This window comes from Talpa occidentalis, unplaced genomic scaffold (genome assembly GCF_014898055.3).
Source record: "Talpa occidentalis isolate TD23 unplaced genomic scaffold, MPIMG_talOcc4v2.1 talOcc4.17, whole genome shotgun sequence".
In the NCBI taxonomy this organism is placed as follows: domain Eukaryota; kingdom Metazoa; phylum Chordata; class Mammalia; order Eulipotyphla; family Talpidae; genus Talpa; species Talpa occidentalis.
This window is the reverse complement of record NW_023601754.1, coordinates 3,356,684-3,377,738: the sequence shown is the minus strand read 5'-3', so window position 1 is coordinate 3,377,738 and position 21,055 is coordinate 3,356,684.

Below are 21,055 nucleotides of genomic sequence, written 5' to 3'. Positions count from 1 at the left end.
GTCATGCAACCCTTCTCCTTTCTTCTCTCTCCCCATGCCCAATAGGCGCTTAGGCAAAGAAAGAAAGCAAGAAAAAAAATCCTGACGGTGTTCCAGCACTCTCTTCCCATTTTCTCCCAGGTCTCATGTTACTTGAATGAGGGGGCTCTCTGTTCATTGAACCTCTTGTGTTCAGCTGTTTAAGCTGACAGCTTCCCTTTCTTCTCCTGCCATGAGAAAGCTTTTGGGGCACAGGCAGGCTACCTCTTCCCTGGCACAGGCTGGGACGGCGCTGCTGCTTAGGCCCGGCTCAGACAGAGAGCTCCTCAGCCCGACCCCATGGGCACTGGCACATCTGACCCTGTCTCCCCCCAAACACCTCGTTCCGGAAATGCCAGTCCTGGTGGGTTCACTTTCATCTCAGGGATAACTTTGTCCTCCTGCAGGAGAGGAAGGAAATGCAGAGAAGACAGCAGTGAGGGGCATCTGCTCTAGGACAACCACATCACCTTCTTAATGTCCGTGGTCAAGGAGCTTTCGCTGACCACGACGTCCAAGAGGAATGACTGTAGGAGACAGTGTAAGTCTGCAAATACTGCCCTTCACCTTCCCGCCCTCCTTTGAAAGTGGGAACTGAAAAATGCAAGCGTCGTTGATGTACTTTTGCGTCCCATCCAATCCCCAGCCCACACGTCCCACATACAGATCCTAAATCCACTGGTTTCAATCGAAAAGGTGAAAAGATGTCAGGTATCGTTAATAATGTTAATTTTAATAATTAATCATTGTTGACATGACTGCTATTTACTGAGCACTTAATTATGTACCAGCGACTGCTTTAAGTCTTTCACATGCAAAGTCTTATTGAATCATCCCAACTCCCCTGTTCCTGAGATTGGAACAATCCCTGTCTTATAAACAGAGACGGAGAGGCTAAGCCATTTTTAAACACAGCAATGTGTTGTGGGGCCAGAATTTGAATCCAGACTAACTCTGCACACTTTTCGGAATCATTTATTGTGTTCCTGCATATCATGGATGTGTCAGGATATGCATATCATGGATTTGCTGGCTCTGGGTGGAGATTGTACAAAAAAGTCTTATCTGTGCAAGGAGCAGCAAAGGGAATTTTTCTTCTTTGGGTGGTCTTTGTTTTGCATTTTCCTGAAAACATCAAGCTTCTTTAGGTGGTTTCAGCTCCTGCCACTTGGATGTCTGGTACACTTAAGGACTTCAGAAGCCCTGAGAGGTATCTTTGAAAAAAAAAAACAGACCATCAGAGACACTGCCTCTCATCTCTAATACCTCAGAGGTATCCAAAGGAGCAGGAAAACCAGGGCTTTGGTGTGCCGTGTGGATGCAAAACTGAGCTTTGGAAAAATTCAGAGTTTGCATTTTTGAAGGAAACTGAAAATTTGGGGGACTCCTGACTATAGAAGCAATTTGTCACTCTCTCACTTAACCAACACCATGTGATCATGGGCCAGGATTATCTGTGACCCACAGGGCACAGTAGACCTCTCCTGTCTTCCCGCTGCTCTCCTCAGCAGTGGATTTCAGTAGATCCCCCTGTTCTGCTCCCTACTCTGTCTCTAGTGGATCCTCTCACCCCCTGCTCCTATTGCCTACACCCCAGTTCTTGTGTGCATAGATGAATAAATCTTTAAAAAAAAAACCATTATGGTTCTGGAGTAAAAGCAGCTGTATAAACCATAGCAAGGTGGGAAGCTATACTTCTGAAATTTACATAGTACTGTATTAAAAAATCTCATTTGACAGCCCCTGACTTTTATTTGGAGTGTTTAGACTATTTATATTTAATGTGATTATCAATGTGATTGGGTTTAAATCTATCATTTTACTATTTATTATTTTACCTATTCTCTGGTTCTTGGAAATGTCAAGTCACATTTTGGGGGAGGGGTTGTTATTTGTGATTCCATTTTGTCTCCTTCTTGACTTATTAGCAGTAAATTTGTTTTGTTATCTTAGTGGCTAAGTCCTATAGTATACATTTTAAACTTTTCTCAATTTGCCTTCAAGTGGCATTGTACCACTTCATATATACTATAAAAATCCTACAATGGCATGCTTTCTTTTCTTACCTTCTAGTCTTTGTGACATTTTTATGACACATTTTATTTCTACAGATGGTATGACCCCCTCATTAGATTCTTATTATTGTTGTTTAAATAGTCTATTGTCTTTTAAGTGGATTTAAATAATAAGAAAAATTTATTTATGAGGATAGTTACCATTGCCAGTATTCATTATTCCTTTGTGTAGATCACTATTTCTATCTGGTATCATTTTCCATCTGCCTGAAAATATATATATATTTTTGGTCTGGCAATGTAGGTCTGAATATTGAATTTGATTTTCAGTTTTTTAAAAATATGTGAAAAGTCTTTGTCTTTAACTTTGAAATATTTTTTGCTTAGTATAGAATTCTAGGTTGATACTTTTGTCTTCTGGAATTTAAAGATTTCTCCACTGTCTTCTCACTTCTGTTATTTTCTGTGAGAAATCTACCATCACCCTAGTCTTTCTTACTCTATACATACTGTGTCTGTTTAATGTGGCTTCTGCCAAGATTTTTAATTTTCTCAACTTTTAAGCAATTTGATCATGTGGAGCCTTGGTATAATTTTTTTATGTTTCTTGTGCTTGGAGTTCATAGAACTTTTTGGATTCCTGGCTTTATGACTTTCATTAAATTGGGGGAAAAATCCAGCCATTATTTCTTCAAATATTTTTTCCTAAGTCCTTGGTTTCCTTTAAGTTCTCCAAACACATGTATATTATACTGCTTGAAGCTGTGCCACGACTCGTTGCTGTTTTGTTCGTTTTTCTTTTACCCTATTTTCTTTCTCTTTTTCATTTTGAAGAGTTTATATTTTTGTCTTTCAATTCAATTTTCTCTTCTCCAGTGTCTAACCTGCTATTCTTCCCATCCAGTACTTTTCTTCTTATACATTATAGTTCTCATTTCTTCAGGTTAAATGTGGGTGTCTTTTGCAATATATATTGTCCATCACTACTTGCTCTGTTTTTCCTCTAGGGTTATAAATATACACATAAACTGTGGTGGTAAAATTTTAATGTCCCTTTCTGTCAATTCTAATATCTGGGTCAATTCTGGATCATTCTCAATGGATTGATTTTTGTCTCCAGTATTGATTCTATTTTCCCATTGCTTTGCATGGCTGATGCAGTTTCTTTGCAACAACAATTTTGACTGGCGGCCAGATATTGGTCAGTTACGTGCTGGCTTCTCCAGGGGACTCCGCTGACCTAGTTTCTGTGTAACTTTCGTTTTTGATAGTCTGACCTGTGACATCTAGCTGTCATGCTCTCCCCGGACCCTCACACTCATTTCTTCAGCCAGGGAACTGGCTCACCTCTACCCGGGTTCTCCCGTCCTATGCCATGGCCTGGAGCAAATGTGGGGCTTTCTTCACTTCTCCCTTGCCTCTCAGGGAGCACCGTCTTTTGTTAACTGCTGCCCAATGTCTTAAAAACCATTGTTTCCTATATTTTGTCTGTATCTTACCTTAGCGATTTCAGGAACATGGATCCCTGTTACTATCTCTTGCTGGAAATGAAAACCCCGAGGTTATTTTTTAGCGAGTAGCTTACAGTAACAGGTTGGCTTGCTAATATTTTGTGATCCCTTTGACTTTCAGGTGTCTCTTGGGGTGACTTAGCGCAGTAGGTGAGGGCTTTTCATTACATATTCATTACAAGAGGTAAAGAACAGTTCACTTTTAAAATGTTCCACTGTTAAGGTACAAGGTGCATGAGTGTAGCAGTAAAATATTTAAGTGCCGATTGAATAATCTTTCAGATCTCTGAGAGCTAAACTTGACACAGTGTCAGTGAAAATATTCACAGTACACACGACAATTACTGATGACAGCCCATTTATGGTGCTAATGGAACAAATAATGATTCTGTAAAGTTTTAGAACAGATGGGCAGTTATTTCTGTTGCTACAGAGTCGATGCTCATGATAAGAGTAAATTCATTTTCTTCTAACCAGGGGATTTTGTTTATAGTATAGGAGAACTCATTTCTCATAAAGAACATGAGCTGCTTGTCATTGACTAAGAAGACCTAGAAAAGTCCCAGGCAATGGTAGTCACTTTCATGGAAATTTATCTAATAAGATATGGATTATCTATCAAATATAGGAATAGATACTGGTGGCTTGTATGTAGTATTCTTGCTGTCCACAAAATATATGAAATCAGGAGATTTCACATAAAAATCCATCTTTACTGATTTTCTTTAATGAAGGAAACTCCCTATTAATAAATTTGGTTCCTTTCGTTTATTTACCTTATCTTCATGGCCTGTGTATTCATTTGACTTTGCACTCTTTTCCTCTCTATTTCATCCCTTTTAATTTCCTTCCCTGAAATAGCTTGTTAATAAAGTGCCCAGAATATTGTGAGCAGTAAAAACTGCATCACTGACACAGGGTTTCTCCTGGAGGCCTTAAAACTTCTTATTTATGCCTTGTGATGATTTACAATAATGGCCACAAAATCTTTGACACTATTTCTGTTGAAAGAAGGGGTCTATGTCTTTCCTCATTCTTTATCACCTTGAACACAGACAGGCTTATAACTCAGTTGGAACCCATAGAATGTGGCAGATACAACACTGTGTATTGAATACCTAGTGTGGGTCATCAAGAAAAGGTAAGGCACTTCCCATCTTGTTTGCTGAGATGCCTGGGGTTGACTTGGATGCAGTTCAGCTGCTGTGGGCTGCCATGTTATGGAGGGGGCCTGTGGCCAAAGGCTGTACTTAAGGACCCAACCCTAGAGCCATCGCCAAGTGCTGGACGTGAGTAGAGATGGTTCTAGGTGATTTCAGACTCAGTCATCAAGTCATCCTCAGCCACCAAGACCCCCCCAGCTGAGACCTCAAGCATTATGGAGCAGAGACAAACTGTCCCCTCTGGGCACTTTCTGAGTTTTAATTCATGGAATGTGAAAGTGAAAAAAAAAAAAAGGTAGTTTCAAGCTGCTGAATTACGGGGCAGTTTTCAGACAACAGTTGTAACTGGGACACAGCGATTTCAAAGTGTGTTTGAAGTAATTCTGTACTAAAGAACATATACCCCGATGTGAACATCTCTGTAAAATGGGAAGGGTGATTCTGTAAGATGAAGGGGAGGGTCGTCTATGCTATACCAATCCCAGTGCTTGTACCTGGGAAGTTCTTGCTTTTGAAAATAATTAAAGCAGGAATAATCTATCTGTATGGAATAGCAGCTCTGCAATAGAAATTCAGAAGGGATACTAGTACTAAAATGATTTTATCTTCTTCTGTTGGTATTTGCCCCCAAATCCTAGCTTCATTTTCCGACTGGAACTAGTGATGGAGAAATTGTTTGGATCCTGGGTGAAAAATCTGATGAAAAGGGCACGAGACAATAGCAGCATTCTAGGCACCTTGGTGTAAGAACTAACACATGGCTCACATTTGTACCTGCTAATCAGCTATCCCTTGGGCTGGTAGGTTTTTCAGATAACTGAAAATGTCAATTCTAGGAATCAAAAAACATTCGATACCTTAGTTTAAACTCACTAAACATATACTCCCCACTTCCCATGAATATGTAAAAGTCTGAGTTCCCTGATTAGAATTTCATATTCCCTTTCTTGCATTAAACCGTACCTGTGGTATATTGGCTGATTTTCCCTTCAATTTCTTTACAGAGGAATGAGAATTTAATGGAACTTAAGAAGCGATTGAGTGCAGACCCCTTTTCTGTTTTTGCAGCCTAATTAGATAGCCATTTTAAAAATCCCTTATTACTTATTGATTCTTTTTGAAGCATTATTTTAGTTCTGAGCGCCCACTCTCCTTTGGCACTCATATCACATAGATAACGACATGTATGAATTGGCCGTAAAAGTGCCCTCGACTCCCTTGTATCTCTGTACGTGTATTAAAGTCCATAAGAGAATTACGGGGACTTTGACGTTCCACTCTGGTGCTGGGAAGATGTCAGCAAGGACTTCTTGAGTGAGGGAGTTCTTTGCTGGATCTGGCAGGACGGCAGATTTGGGGAAGTGCGTGAAAAATACGCCCTGCCAAGAGGAAGTCACGCAAAACTGGAAGCATTGAAGTCCAGGGCATATTTAGTGGATAATGAGCCCTTACATTTCCTGCGAAATGTAAGTTGTGCCCACAGCAAGGGTGATTCTGACACCCCAGTTTTCCCGGGACATTCTTGACTTATGCCTGTTCAAGAATACCATTCAACTTCACATTTGTCCCATACAAAAGCATCCTGGTTTGGACAGTAAGCCATGTGGTCCCCCTAATCTGTAGGTGCGGAATTAGGAGTGAGGGTAAGATGCCAGGTCAGACTTTTCTTTTTTTTTTAAGATTTATTTTTATTCATTTATGCATACAGGGACTGGGGTGTAGGCCAGAGGGTGGGGGGGGGCGGTGAGAGGATTCACCAGAGACAGAGCGGGGAGCAGAACAGGCAGATTGACTGAAATCCACTGCTGAGGGGAGCAGCAGGAGAGGTCTGCTGCACCATGTGTGTTGCTCCCTGGCCGGGGATCGAACTTGTGCTGCAGAGACTTCCAGTAGCTTCATAGTGCTGAGACTTAACCCCTTGCGCCACCAGGGAGGCCTCCTCCCTGTGTGCTATATTTGAAGACTGTACTTCTTCCATCCCACAATGCCCAGCACTTTCTAATAATTTTCTCCCAGCGTGCGTTGCCATATGACATGCTATGTCTTGCACTTTTGTTTTCTCCTGCTCCGACACCAACTCCATAAAGCCAGGGAACTTTGTCTAATTCGCTGCTGTGTCCTCTGTACCTCAGACAGTGCCTGAAACATAGTAGGCACTTAATAGTGCGTGACTGGCCAATTTCATGTATATCTTCTTGGATATGTTTAGCTGGTCCACAGTTACTCTTTCCTGTGATGCTCTGTGGTTAGGAACTCCTGGGTACCGAGAGCCCCACCTGAGCTTCCTTTGGATTGGATCCAGTGATGATTCCAGAAAACAAACAGAAGAGCTGGGAGCCGGGCGTTGGCACAGCAGCTGCTCGGTGGGGCAGAGGACAGCGTCTGTATTTCTCAAACACAGCAGCGGCCCTGGGGAGAGGGCAACCCTGAGGCTCTGCGGGTCTTTTCAATATCTTGGATTAAGTGAACTGTGAAATATTTGTTTTGTTGGAAGAGCTTGGGTTTGTTTCTGAGACCTTAAACTGTGTCTGTTCTGGGCAGCTAATATGTAGCAGAGTGGGGCATACGGAACTTTGGAGGACTCACGGGAACCTCTCCCATTTTGGGGAGCCTGTTTTCAGGAACCCCTCTTATTTCTCCTCCAAGACCAGCAATGTCTTTGTTGGTACAAAGCCCCAGGGAAAAACGAGGTGACTGTCAATAAGGAAAGGCACTGCCCCATGTAGCGCTCACTGCCTAGGAATTCAGGAAACCCTTTCGCCTAAATTGCCACATCTGTGGAGTTCCACGTCTGGGAAGGTGCGTTCATTGAGAACAGGACTAGGGGTGCAGGAAGAGACGGCTCTTGGAACTAATAGAAGTTGGAGAAACTATTGTAGAGCTTAAAAGAGAGCTCCCCGTGTGTTCAGATGAGCCGAACATAGCTGCACCCCGTCTCTTGCCAAGTGTGTCGTTGTTAAGTCACATTTTCCTCTTGCACCCACGCGAGCTGAGTACCCCTGAGGTTTGTGAGGGAAGCCCTGCTTTTTGAGTAGGGGATGACAAAGGCAGGGTGAGAACCCCACGGGAGCCTCCACATTCTCACCGTGAATATTGAGCTGCTTTTTGTCTGCTACGGATTCCTCGTCGTGTTGTGTATTATATGTGAATTAATTCTATCTTGCGTGTTATATGTGCATGTCTTAGAAAGGTGTCTGCCTTGTGTGCGAAGGCCTGTGCTTATTGTGAGTGTGTGTAAATGCACGGGAGAAGCTTGGGGTACATCCCAATGGCTGAGTGCTCAACTCTGCAAAGGGAGGACAGGATGGGTTGGGGTGAAATAAAGTGATGGGGGGTAAGATTTCACTCTTAGTCTTATTATAAAATCTTTGTACCTGGTTTGCTACCAAAACATATCCACGCACTATTTGTGTCGTTTTTAAAATTTGCAACACACGCACACACACACAATTGGCAAATAAAGCCACTAACTTATGACAAATCAAGGGACATTTCCTCTTCTGCTCTACTTGCTTTCCTGCACGTTCTGAGCGACAACAGTGCAGCTACTGGGGAGAGGAAACTGTTCGCAGCACTTGGGGATCGCAATTTCCCTGGTGCCTCTGGCTTTCCCTCCTGCTTTGTAGGTGTATGTCTTAACGTCATGCTGCCAGATGGACCTGGAATGCATTTTCCCTCCTCCTAACTGTCTTCCATGATCAATTTTCTCATCTTTTAAGATCTATCTTGATTAAATCACATCCGCAAAGCTTTTCTCATTTGCTCATTATCCATCCATCCATCCATCCATCCATCCAGTCACTGCCTACTAGTCACCCAGCCCTATGTGAAAGCTTAGGTAATACAGATGTCATTTTTGCCCTCTTGAAATAACAATATAAAGAGAAGAGACAGAATCTACTATCAAGGAAATAATGAACATTAATTAAAAAAAAATTTCTTTTTAAACATTTATTTCTTTTTAAAATTTTTTTTAAGATTTATTTATTTATTTTTTTATATAAGAGCTGGGGCACAGGCCAGAGGCGCAGGAGGGTGAAAGGATTCACCAGAGACAGAGTGGGGAGCAGAACAGGCAGAAGGACCAAAACACACTGCTGAGGGGAGCTGTGGGGAGACAGGAGAGGTCTGCCCCACCATGTGGGTAGCTCCCTGGCCGGCTGGAATCAAACTCACGCTGCCGAGGCTGCAGACAGCTTCAGAGCACTGCGCTCAACCTGCTGTACCACCAGGGAGGCCCAATTTTAAATTTTGACTGAATGTCAGGTGAAAACAAACAGGCGTCCTGATGAAGAACAGTGACATGATAACCAAGTCAAGTTGGGTGATCAGAGATGACTTTTTATACTAGGACATAAAAATGGGGGGCATTGAAGGGCAAAAGAGGGGGGGTGTATGGATGTTTTCACAGGGAGAACAACGCCTGCAATCTCCCGCTCCTGACGTCCTCCATAGGGCCTGCCGTGTCATTCCTTGTGTTCATCCTATTTATGATCACATTCCTTTTTTTCTATGTTCATATTCTTGATTTTCAGCTTTTCTTTTTGCAGATTTTCAGCTGCCTCTCATATAGTTGGAGCTCAAACTGCGTCAAGCAGCTGTGGACTCCAGGCAGGAAGAAAGAATCCCCTCATGGGGACACAGATATCTAAAATCTCCTTAGAGACATCTCAAACCCTCTCTGGAGAGTCCTCAAAGACACAGAAATCATTTCCAAAATGATCTTCAGGACTGACTATTAAAATGTTTCCTCTTTTCCATGTCTCCTCTCTGCTAGATCATTACTCTGAACCAAGAGAGATCACCGTTATCTTCAAATCTAATTCTCGCTGTGTGGAATCAATCCTTCTGCCAAACCTTATTTAAAATCATTTGAAGTCCTGCTAAAGAAGTATTTTTTTTCCTTTTGTGTTCCCTTGAAACAGTGGATTTTTTTTTTTGTTTGATTGTTTTCTTTTTGAGGAGATCAGAATTTTTTTTTTTTTTTTTAGTGTAACCTTGAACTCTAGAATATATCCAGCTTATAATCACCTCTCTATGCCTCTAAATTGAGTGGGCACTATTTAAACAACTTAAATAATGTAGTCCTCTTGATTTTTCCCTAAGATTGACCCTGAGACAAGGAAAGGTTTTTATTTTACAAACCAGAAACAAACAAACAAACAAACAAAGCAAGAAACCTTTAGTGTCTCCTTAGGGGTAACATTTTCAAGACCGGGGCATTAGAAAGAACAAGTCCAATTTGAGAAACATGGTGGTCAGGATAAAATGGAAAATACTGTGCTACTTCTGCAAAGTCCTAGGCCCCAAGATATTCTTCAGGTCTCCCTCAAGCCCAGTGCTGGAATCAGGTCGCAGTGCTCAGAGACTCTGTGTCTCATTACCCATGAACCTTCCCCTTGATGAAGAAGTTGGTGCCTCCCAAGGACATCATCCATCATTGCTCCAGGTTCTGTGATATCACTTCTCTAATCCCAGTCCCATCCCAGAAACTTAAATGAGTCAAAACCTGCATTTCTAACATTTCGCCTGTAATCCTAAGTATACTTTCTGAAAGGGGAAGGAATAGGTCTTATCCATGTCTTCATTAAAACTATATGGGGCTTTGCACCAGAAGGTTCAAATGGTGGCTCCACTAACTAGTGGATCTGGGGCAAGGTTTTTTTTTTTTTAAGATTTATTTTATTTAGTTATGTGTATAAGAGCTGGGGTGTAAGCCAGTGATGTGGGGGGTGGGGGTGGTGAGAGGATTCACCAGAGACAGAGTGGGGAGCAGAACAGACAGACTGACGAAATACACTGCTAGAGAGGAGAGGTCTGCTCGCCATGTGGGTTGCTCTGAGGCCAGCGGGGATTGAACCGGCACTGCAGAGGCTGCGGACAGCTTCACAGCGCTGTGCTCAACTGCCTGTGCCACCAGGGAGGCCCCAGGGATGTTTATTCTTTATTTAGCAGGAAGCTCCAAGCTAGGCCGTCTTAAGTGAGGTGTGGTACTCGCAGGTCTCATCAAGAATCCAGGCTCTCTCTCTGCCGCACGGGTCTTCACATTATTGGCTCTTTGCTTCATCTTTCTGCACTGCAGCTGTAGGGTGGCTGCCATATGTTCCAGGCAGAATAGACAGTTTAAGGCAGGAAGAAAGAGAGTGTTCAGGCATTTGCAACTCTTCCTCCCTTTCCTTTACTCAGGAAGGAAAATTGTGTTTCCCGGGGTCTCTGACTCTTTAACCCCTTTGCTTATCCTTCCGTGGCCAGACTCGGTGAAATGGCCAACCTGCATGGCTGGTGAGCTGGGAAAGTGGTCCTGGCAGCAGGGAAGAGGTCTGGCATGGGGACCCGTTAGCCAGCTAACCCCCGTGCTAGCTATGGCAGCTTTCATGTCTCCCACAAATCGCCACTTCTCCAAATCATCACTCCCTGTGGCCTCAGCAGCTCTGAAGTGACTTGTATCTTCTGTTTCTCCTCGGTTGGGTTAATTATGGTCAGAACCAGGCAATCGCTGCACCACTCTAGGTTCAGTCTCGGAGCAGAACCATAGCGACTGTTAGGCCCTGTGGAGCTCACTGTGGTTTTAGAGCTTATAAAATGCACTGGGAGCTGGAGAAGAAAGGTCCAGAGGGCAGTTGTCAGGTCAGAGCAAAGTCATTGCCCAGTTCTCCTGAGGCCCAGCAGCACCAGTCATAACACGCGGGGAAATCTGTGAAGACAAACATGCCCAGTTATCCACATAGGGCCACCAAGGGGATCTGATGGAGAAGTTTCTGGAAGGCTGAGCCTCTGTGTCTGGTGGCACCTGGGTCACTGTTGACCGGTCGATCTATAACCAAGAAGAGGAGCTGTATGCAGGGCGCGAGCTGAAGCCCACAGTGTCTCTTTTCTGCCTTATTTCTTTTAACCACAGTGATTCTTAGAGCAGAAGTTGAGTGATTTGTATGGGCTCCGTGCGGCTTTTCAGATTTCTGAGTATGTCAGACGCGGAGTAGAAGAAAGGGCTGTGCCCCTCCAGGGCTGTGGCCATTGTGAGGTCCTGAGCATGGCAGGGAGACGCAGTGGCTTCGGGGGGAGAAAATGCTCTGAGGGTTTATGAGGTAATGGAAAATGGCCCATCCCGAAGGTAAAAGCAGGATACGCCCACGTTGTTCATGTCGGTTGTTTGTGTGAATCCGCTGGAGGAAGCAAAGCAAGACCTCGGGATTGAGGATAAAGAAGGGAAGGGGTGTGATACAGAAGCTGAGGGTTCCCCAGTCGGGTTCCCACATCAGCTCTTCCCAGCTCCACTGGGAATTTTTGTTCTGTTCACGCCTGTTTCAAAGCCCCGTGAGGACGGTTTTCCCCTAAGTGTATTTTTTTTTTTCCCTTTGGAAGGAAATCTTTTATCTCCGTCTTGACTTGCGTATCAGTAAATGTTTAGCCGTGTGTTCGCTGTTATCTTTTGTGTACTAAAGCACAAGATTGTTTAGAATAATTAAGTCACGGACGTCTGCACCCCCATCTCAGCGCCGATACGCTCCTCATCCTGGTGATAAAAGCCAGACAGACATTAATCCACATCACATTGTCTAATGATAACTTGAAAAATTATGAGAAGGCTATCTCATCGTGGAAATAAGTTAAATTCCGCCTTTCCTATAAATAAGAGGTTTTTCTTTTTGTCTATTTACAAAGCAGACAGGAGATCAGCGCCTGGGTCATTTTTCTGTTCCATTATGGAACACATATGATGTATTTATTGTTTCTAAGATCTGTTCTTTAGGGCCGATTTGTCAAAAGGACAGCCTGACCTATGTCTTCACTGCATGGCAAGCTGAATGCCAAATAAATGTCCTCTTCATTCCAAAGACACTGTTCTATTCGACTTAGGTAAAGATGAGGCTGGCTTAACTTAGCAGCAGGAAATTGCTCGAAAGGAGCACCTTCCAATGGCAGGCATTGCACAGACCTTGGTAGCGAAGTAAGTGTTGATGCCGGCGCAAGTTACAGCAATACTTCCAACCCAATTTCCAATGATTATTGTCCAAATGGGAACATTCAAGTCCTGGGATTTCCTTATAAAAATTGTAACCCTAGAAAAGACACATTTAAAAAAAACAACAACACAACTTAACGGTCTACACAAAAGCCAGCACTGTAAATTCCATATTGCTCTGGACTTGGGGAAATAAGCAGATGGAATATATTGGAAGGGCTGAGGGCACAGATGTCTTCTTGGCTTGGGTTCAGAGTAAAAGAAGCAGCCCATTTGTAGCTGAGTCTGGGAGAGGAAGGATCCAGCTAAGGGGACGCGGGGGGTGCTGAAAATCAGGTGCACAAGGTCAATGCACTGCTTTTGCAAGACAATTACTGCAATATTTAAGCAACAAGTTCTTGCTTGGGACCGTGCTCTCCTAACTGGCTCAGACTGTCTGAATGGGGAAAACTTGTCCACGGAGGTTCAGTGACATCGTGTCTTCAGATCGTGCAATTACTGTCGCTCTGCTCTGGCTGTCCCAGTGGAAGCCCAAGCTCTTTGTTCGGGACAGACACGGTCTCCTGGAGGTTTGCTATAACTGCCTTTCCTCTAGACGATAAAAAATGAAACCAACTACTACACTAGGTGTTAAGGATGAAGATTCCTAAAGCACGAAACATAATTAACTTCTACTGGTTAGTTTTTGTTCCAATATTGATGCATCCTTACTGTAGAACACGCAAGAAAACGCAGAGACGAAGTTTAAATCGCTGCAAACGCTTCTAGCAGAAAACAGAGTTAGGATTTTACTCTAAGCCTTTCCAGTTATATTTGGACTCTCCATGGATCCTTTTCCATCGTCCTGTCTTCTCCCAGCAATGTGTGACAGAGTTTGTTCCTTGCCAATAAATACAGATATAAATTGCCAATTTTAATGGATGCCTGTAACTTATCTAATGTATTATTTATCCAACTGGCCCAACACTAGGAGAGACTGATTGTTTATCTATCTATTGTCCATCCATCCATCCGTTCCTCTACCTCTCTGTCATTTACCTATTTATTTTTAACAACAACAACGAATCTCCACGTACTTCTCTGTAGGCTTGTCTAATTATTTCCTTGGACCGAATCCCCAGAAGCAGAATTGCTAGATCAACGGGTCTGCACAAGTTTAACTTTGGATAGGTATTGCCAAATCGCCTGCCAAAATTTCATACCCATTATTCTCCCTTCAACAGGGTAGGAGAGTGTCTTTCCTCCATATGCTCCCTAACACTGGATCGTATCAGTCCAATTAATCTTGCCAAGCTGAAAGGCTAAAACAGCCTCAGCACCAACATTTCTTGTTCTTATTTATGCATTTAAAACTATTATTGCATGTACACATCTTATTACATGTTAATTAGCCCGTCACACAGAACATTATGAATTTCCAGACCGTGAACTTCCGTTTCTTGGGTTTGCACTTTCATTGTTTTTAAGAGATGATGTGGTATGGCCTGGGCGTTAGCAGGCTTGGCACCCAGTGCTGCCTGACACCCGCTGGAGGGGATAGCTGCTCCTGCTCCCTCGGTGCACCTGCGGAATGGGAACATGGGTGGCCCAGACTTAGGGCCACTGGCTTTTCTGCAATTGGAAAGAGAAGGTTTTGTGTTTGTTTTGGGATTAGGGATTTTCATTCATTTGTTTGTTTGTTTAAATTTCCATTCACTCCTGTGGTGAGCAGCTTAGAAAATGCCCCCCCCCCACCCCATAATCCCCCTTCTTGGTGTTCACATCTGTGCAGCTTCCCCTTGAGCGTGAGCAGAATGAGTGGCTCCCTTCCAGCCAGTAACCTGCAGAGGACATGACGGGCTGCCACCTCCCAGCATAGATTACAAGTTTAGATTTACTCTGGCTTCCATCTTGGCCTCCCTCCCTCCCTCCTTACCTCCCTCTGTCTCCCTCCCTCCCTCTTTCTCTCTCTTCCTCTGCCCTGGCCCAAGTAACCTCTGATGAGGTCCATAGAGCAAAAGCCCCATGTCTCTGGCCAGCAGCCTGGGAGCAGGTGGGACCGGCACTGAGTGGGCTTGGAAGCTCTGAGCCCGGCCGGGGCAGCCTGGATGAAAGCAGCCTCGGCTTCTAGTACCTACACACAGCTCTGGGCCCCGACCACGTGTGCACGACCCTCAGCCACCCTGAGCCACTAAGAGCGGCGTGTGGGCCTCCAGCTCTGTCACCTGGACCACCACCCTGGAGGCCCTTGTCTCCCCTGGGCCCACCTCTGTGTTGCGTCTCTAGATGAATGAGATCATCTGGTCTTTGTCTTTCCTTCTGATTTATTTTGTTTAGCGTGATCCCCTTCTGGCCCATACCTGTTGCTGCAAGTAGCAAGATTTCATCTTTTTTTTCTTTTTTTAAAGAAATGGCTGAGTAGTATTCCATTGTGTGTCTAGGTACCACATCTTCTTAATCCACTCACCTGTCCTGGGGCACGGACGTTGTGTCCGTGACTGAACTATTGTCAGCAGGGCTGCAACGAGCATACCTGGCAGAAGAACGCACAAATACTGATATAAAGGGGTCGATGCTCTCCTAATTTCATTAGCTGCATCTTTTCATTTTTGTAAGCTGATGCTTTGACCCCTAGGTCCTTGCTAACTTTCTCCTCCAGGATTAGCTAATTCCTCTATACAAGTCTTAAAAATAGCAAACAACTTTGGAGGAGTGATTTTCAAATGTCAACGATCCCCTCCAGAGCCCACACCCCCAAAATCCTCCTTTATGGGGTCCTCCCATTCCAGCCCACTGTCCTCCTGTCCTAATCACCCCCTGGACCTGGTGACAGACAATCAGGACAGCACTGACACCCTTGAGTTCACGCAAATGATCGAAGCCAGCACATCTAAACCTGCAATCCCTGCCTCCCCCATGACTCTCCCAGAAACCACTGTTGAAGCTTCCTGTCCACTGTTTCCCTGACCCTCTGGGTTAGCACTGACCCAGAGCTTCCCTGTATGTCCCCCGCCCCGGAGGGTGCCCCTTCCACTTGCAACCTGTAAGTGTAGCAAATTATTTTCTGGTCTGTTAGTCCCACCATACTCAAATAATGATGAAACCTGTATTAAAACAACACTGCTTTATTGCTTCTTGCCTTATTCCCTGTACTGCCGCCTCTCAATACCTTCCTGAAAGGTCTGAACACACAAGAAGCTGTGACTACACACCACCAGAGGCAAATACTATTTTGCGGGGACCCACACTAGCTAAAAACACAGTAACAAAGAGAAACGCTCTGTAAGTGCACTTGATCTGTGCAGCGGCCCTCGCCTATTAATATGCAAATCAGCATCCCAGAACCTTTGTTTATTACAACTTTCAGTTTCTGCTCACCAGTATCTGAGAATGGGGCTCACTAAAGAACCGGCTACCCCAGGATGGTTACCCCGAGTCTGCCAGACACAAAGACGCCTCTAAAGCTCTGGAAGCACTGCTCCTCAAAACCATGATTTCCTATCTGCCGCCCTTCTGCTCTCTTCCCCTGCAAGTGAGAGGAGAGAGAGCTCAGCCTTCCTTTGTTTTTAGTCAAAGGGCCACACCAGATGATCTTTCAAGCGCCCATTTAGCCTTTAGAGTTACTTGCTCCTTTGTGATTGGCGCTGGGAGCAGTCAAAGGAAGGTCAAACCAAGGTCACAGATACTACTGTTTACTCATTTCCAGCTATGTTGTTTGTGGTTTTGTTTCCTTTCCGTTTGAAGAAGCAGCAGTCCACCTTGCTGGGCCTGTCTCTAGCCCTCATTTTCGAGCGAGGTGCGGGACCCGTGCATATGTGCTTCAGGTAGACTGTGGGTTTCCTGAACCCTCCTCTTCCAGAGCCGGATGTCATCTTTTGTCTCTAAAGGGGCTGTGCTTTGAAATTATTGCAGAAGAGCAAAGAGTGAAAGACTATGTTTCCCTAAAGTACAATCAAATTTTGTTAAAATTTGCATTCAATGAGCCTATTTGTCAACACTCCTTTGTATCTAAAGATGCTTTCATCCGCTCTAACTTGTCTTAGGTTGAACTAAATGGTATGCAATTTACTAAATCACTAAAACACAGCAAAGAATAGTGACCTGTTTCTCACTCTTTGTCTGCAGCTCAGCTGCGAGGTGCAATGCATCTTGTGCTCCAGGGCTGTCAGTCAATTCTGATTCTAGAATTGCTTTCCTAAATATTAAGAGCTTCTGATAGGTTATATTCTGGCTCTATTTTTTTTTTTTAATTTTAGCTCTTCTCTTTGTTTAATGAACTGCCTCTTAAATAATGCTGTTCCTCTGCTGAGGAAGAGAACTATTGAATTGTCACGTGTGTGTTGACTGGCAAGCACACAGACACGGAATAGTCGCAGGGCTTCTGCAAGGAGAGAAGTTTACGAAACATTTAATTGTGGAGGGAGTCACAGTGTTTCAGAAATTGACCTTGAAGTTTTAAAAAAGGGGATTGATCCACTGGAACAAGTACAAAGCCAGCTTTGGTGCTAAATGTAAATTGTTAAAAATGGTACGGAATAACATCTGCCTCCTAGTATGCCTTAATCAGCACTGTGAAAAATGAAAGTTTAACGATCTACTATAGTTGCTTCTAAGTGAAGGATAAACAAAGGATGAAAGAGTTTCTTGCATGGCTTGTAACTGATGCCATGAAAAATGTCAAGAACCATCTGCCTCAAACTTATCCAAACTGTCATCAAGTATTCTAATCCAGTCAAACGAGATACAACTAGAACAACCTATGTAACTTGCTGAAGGCTTATCAAAAGAGTTGTAAATAAAGAAGAAAAAAACCCATCAACTGTGTAGCCACAGATTGCAGCCAGCTTGCCTGTGGCTTTGAAATTCAATCCCATTTCTCTAGTCTGACAAACTGTACTAAATAGCAAAATGGATTTTTATTGCTCTCAGCCATTTCACTTTAGTTGCTATCAGGAGATGAATACACAGTTTCCTAATAGAATCAGAATCGTGATTTATTTTTTTGTAAATGCACAGATTGGTTTGGACCTACCGCTCAGTGCCCGAGTTTGTGCTGAGTGTGTGCAGAGGAGCTCAGCATTGCATGTCTGTCAATAAAAGATCACTTGCCCACGTAGGGTTAGATTTCCTTGGCCTAAGATTGCACACATTTTTTTTTTTTTTTGAATTGGAGCTTCTCTTCATGCTACTTACTAAATCAAATTTTCATAATCTACTCATTAAGAGTACAAAGCTCAGAATCACACTGATGGGGTTTAAATCCCAGTTCCACCACTTAATGGTGAGTGATCTTTGGCAAGTTGCTTTTACTTCCCTGGACTTATTGTCCTCATCTGAAACACTGAGATAATTATAATTCCCTCGGTTACTGATAGACATGAGTTTATGCTTGCTAACTTCTCAAAACATTGAACCTGCCCATGGCAGATACAGGGAGTGCTCCCTGACTACCCAAGTGCTCCCCCTCAGTCTCCCATTCTGCTCCCCAACTATCCAAGTGCTCTCTTGGTCTCCCATCCTGTGTTGCAATTAGGTTGGGGCCATGTCAGTAGCTCTGACCAAAGGGCTGTTCACAGAAGGGATGTGTGTCATTTCTGAACCAAGATATTTAACCACCTGTGTGCCTTCTCCATGTTTCTCCTCCCCTGCCAAGGTGACCATGGATTCCACTGTTCCAGTCAGAATAGTTACAAGATAGCCAAGGACACTCTTTCTGCCTTGAACTTCCCATGAGAGAGAGAGAGAGAGAGAGAGAGAGACAAATAATCTCTGTTGGATGAATACAGGCATTTGTTGTTAGCTTGTACCTGCACTTAGCAGAGGTAGAACTAGTCTCTCTCTGTTTGTGTGTGTCTATGTGTACATCTATATGCACATCAGGACTAAAAAATACACTATATATATATATATTTAAAAGGCAGGTCATAGTCTGCCTATTCCATTCTCTTCTTCAGTATTTCTAACCGAATAAGGAAAGAAAGTGGCGGGAGTGGGTAAGAAAGATGATATAAATAACTGCAGAAATCACAATGTTACTAGAATGCGAAGCTTGTTTTACAAAAGGAACCTCTGTGTTAGGAGATTATTTAGGATTGAGAAGTTTCGAAAAAATCCCAGTGGATGTGCATTCCTTTTGCGAGACTTAAAGGACAGGCGGGATTGAAATAGGTTGGTCTGGGGGTGCCCGCGTCGGCATTCCCGCCAAGCTTCCCCACCACGGAGACCAATACATGTGCCTTTAGTAAAACAGAAGCAGTGGGAGTGAGTGGTATACATATAAAGTACTAATAATCAAAAGAAATACCAGATACTAATGATCAAAATGATGAAATCAAAAAGAATCAAAACAGAAACAGGAGGCAGATCCTGTTTGGGCCAAAATAAGACTGACAATATCCAATTCAAGTGGATGAGGGAGAGAGGAAAGGACAGTCTCATCCACCTCCAAGGAAACCATAACTTGCTGCATGTCTGAGAATTTGGGAAATAAATGTCAAAAGTCTTAAGAATGTTCTTCTGTTTCACCTGGTGATTTCACAAAGGTGATTGTTTGGAGATACTCACTGCCAAAGAGTTTAAGGTGGTGTAAACAAACCAAACAGCTTGCATCACCAGGAAACAATCTAACTGTCCATCAGGAGAAGATTGAATTAAAAAAATTATGGTATATTTGAGAATGTTATCTCAATTAGGAATAACACATCTATAATCTCCTGACATAGAAAGATCCGCTATAGATATAGTTGAATAGAAATGCATTTGAAATCATTATGGACTTTATGGTCCTAGTTATGTGTTTATTTATAAAGTTACATATTGTCTGTGTTATATTTTTGGAATTTAGCATTGTAATTTATAGATTTATACAATGGGTATTGACATTCGCATATGTTTTTGATATTTGAACTCTCTTAGGTGTAGATTTCCATGTACAGGCATATCTGTTGTAAAGGGTTGTATATCAAGACTTTAACAGATTTTACTTGGATGGTTTTGGGAGGCAGGGTTATGAATCATATTTATTCTTGCCCTCATTTTATGAATGTTTTCCCAACTTTTATAATGAGAAGAAAGCTATTTGAAAAACAGCCAAATAAAAGGAGGCCTGGTCCTATGGTGGACTCTGTTTCCTACAACCTGCTTGTATCTACTCTTTGTGTATAAGCCCCTGGACTACACAGTGAAAAGGCCCATTTCCTGTTGTAAAAACAGCTCCGTATTGAAAAATACTGCCTATTAACAGAGTTTTTACCTTTAATATGATCTGTCATTTCTCCAAAAGTAATTGTGCCTCGATTTTATAAGTCTGAAATGGTTTGACAAGTCATGAAAAGAGAGAAAGATGGATTGATACGTTAAGTGCTAGGAGACCAGAAATCTCTTGCCTTGCAGAGTTAGGGCAAAGAAGTCTTAGTTTTGTTATATTTAAAAGAACAACAGCTGCCGTTTATTGAATATTTGCTATCTGACAGTTCTGTGCTAACACATTTTCTTTGCAACATCTTATTTCATCCTTTCCACTATCCTATGAGGTCAGTTCAATTATTATTTTAATTCTATGGATGATACAACTGAGTTTAAACAACTTATTGATGAAGGAACTTATTGAGGTTCCATAGCTAAAAAGTGGCAGAGTCATTATTTTGCCTGATAATTGAGAGATTATCAGATTCCAGATGGTAGAACAGCTTGATGGATGGAAAGAGACCAGGTTAGGGATTAGATGATCTAGATCATATTGCCACTAATTCTTGGCAAATTTCTTCCCCTCCGGTTGGAGTAAATATGGCAAAAAGAATACATGTGTCTTGACACTTTCATTTACACGAGAGTAAAGGAATAAAAGCTAGCTATCTCTTTAGCACCCTCTATGTCAACAAGGGCAGAGAACAGGGAGGGAGGCCTGCAGATATGCAGAGATGGCAAGGCATTTTAGAAAGATTGAAAGCAGAACAAAGAGTAGTAATTAGCTTAGCAGAGCAGAGGAAGCTGAAACCTAAGTGCTTGTGGCATAAAAAAGATGATGCAAGAGTATTCGCCTGGAGAGTCCCATAAAAGGACAGAAATGAAAACATTCAAATAATTGTATTTATTTACTTATTTTTCTCAAACTATTTTAAATTTATTTTTGTAGCATTCTTTTCATTGCATCGCTTTATGATTGTTTCCTTTTGCTTGCCTTTTCGTTTCTATTTCAAATTAGAAAGTTCTGAGCATTTTAAATGATGCAAGTATCCTCTTCTTATGACAAGAGTCTCAAGTAGGGCAGAAATGTAGAAAGTAATAAAAAGAAAGTCTTTCCCACCTCCATAGGACTCTCTCGCTGTGTTACCCAATATGGTATCCATTAGTTACATGTTGATATTTAAATTTAGATTAGTTTAAAAAAACTAAAATTAAAGATCA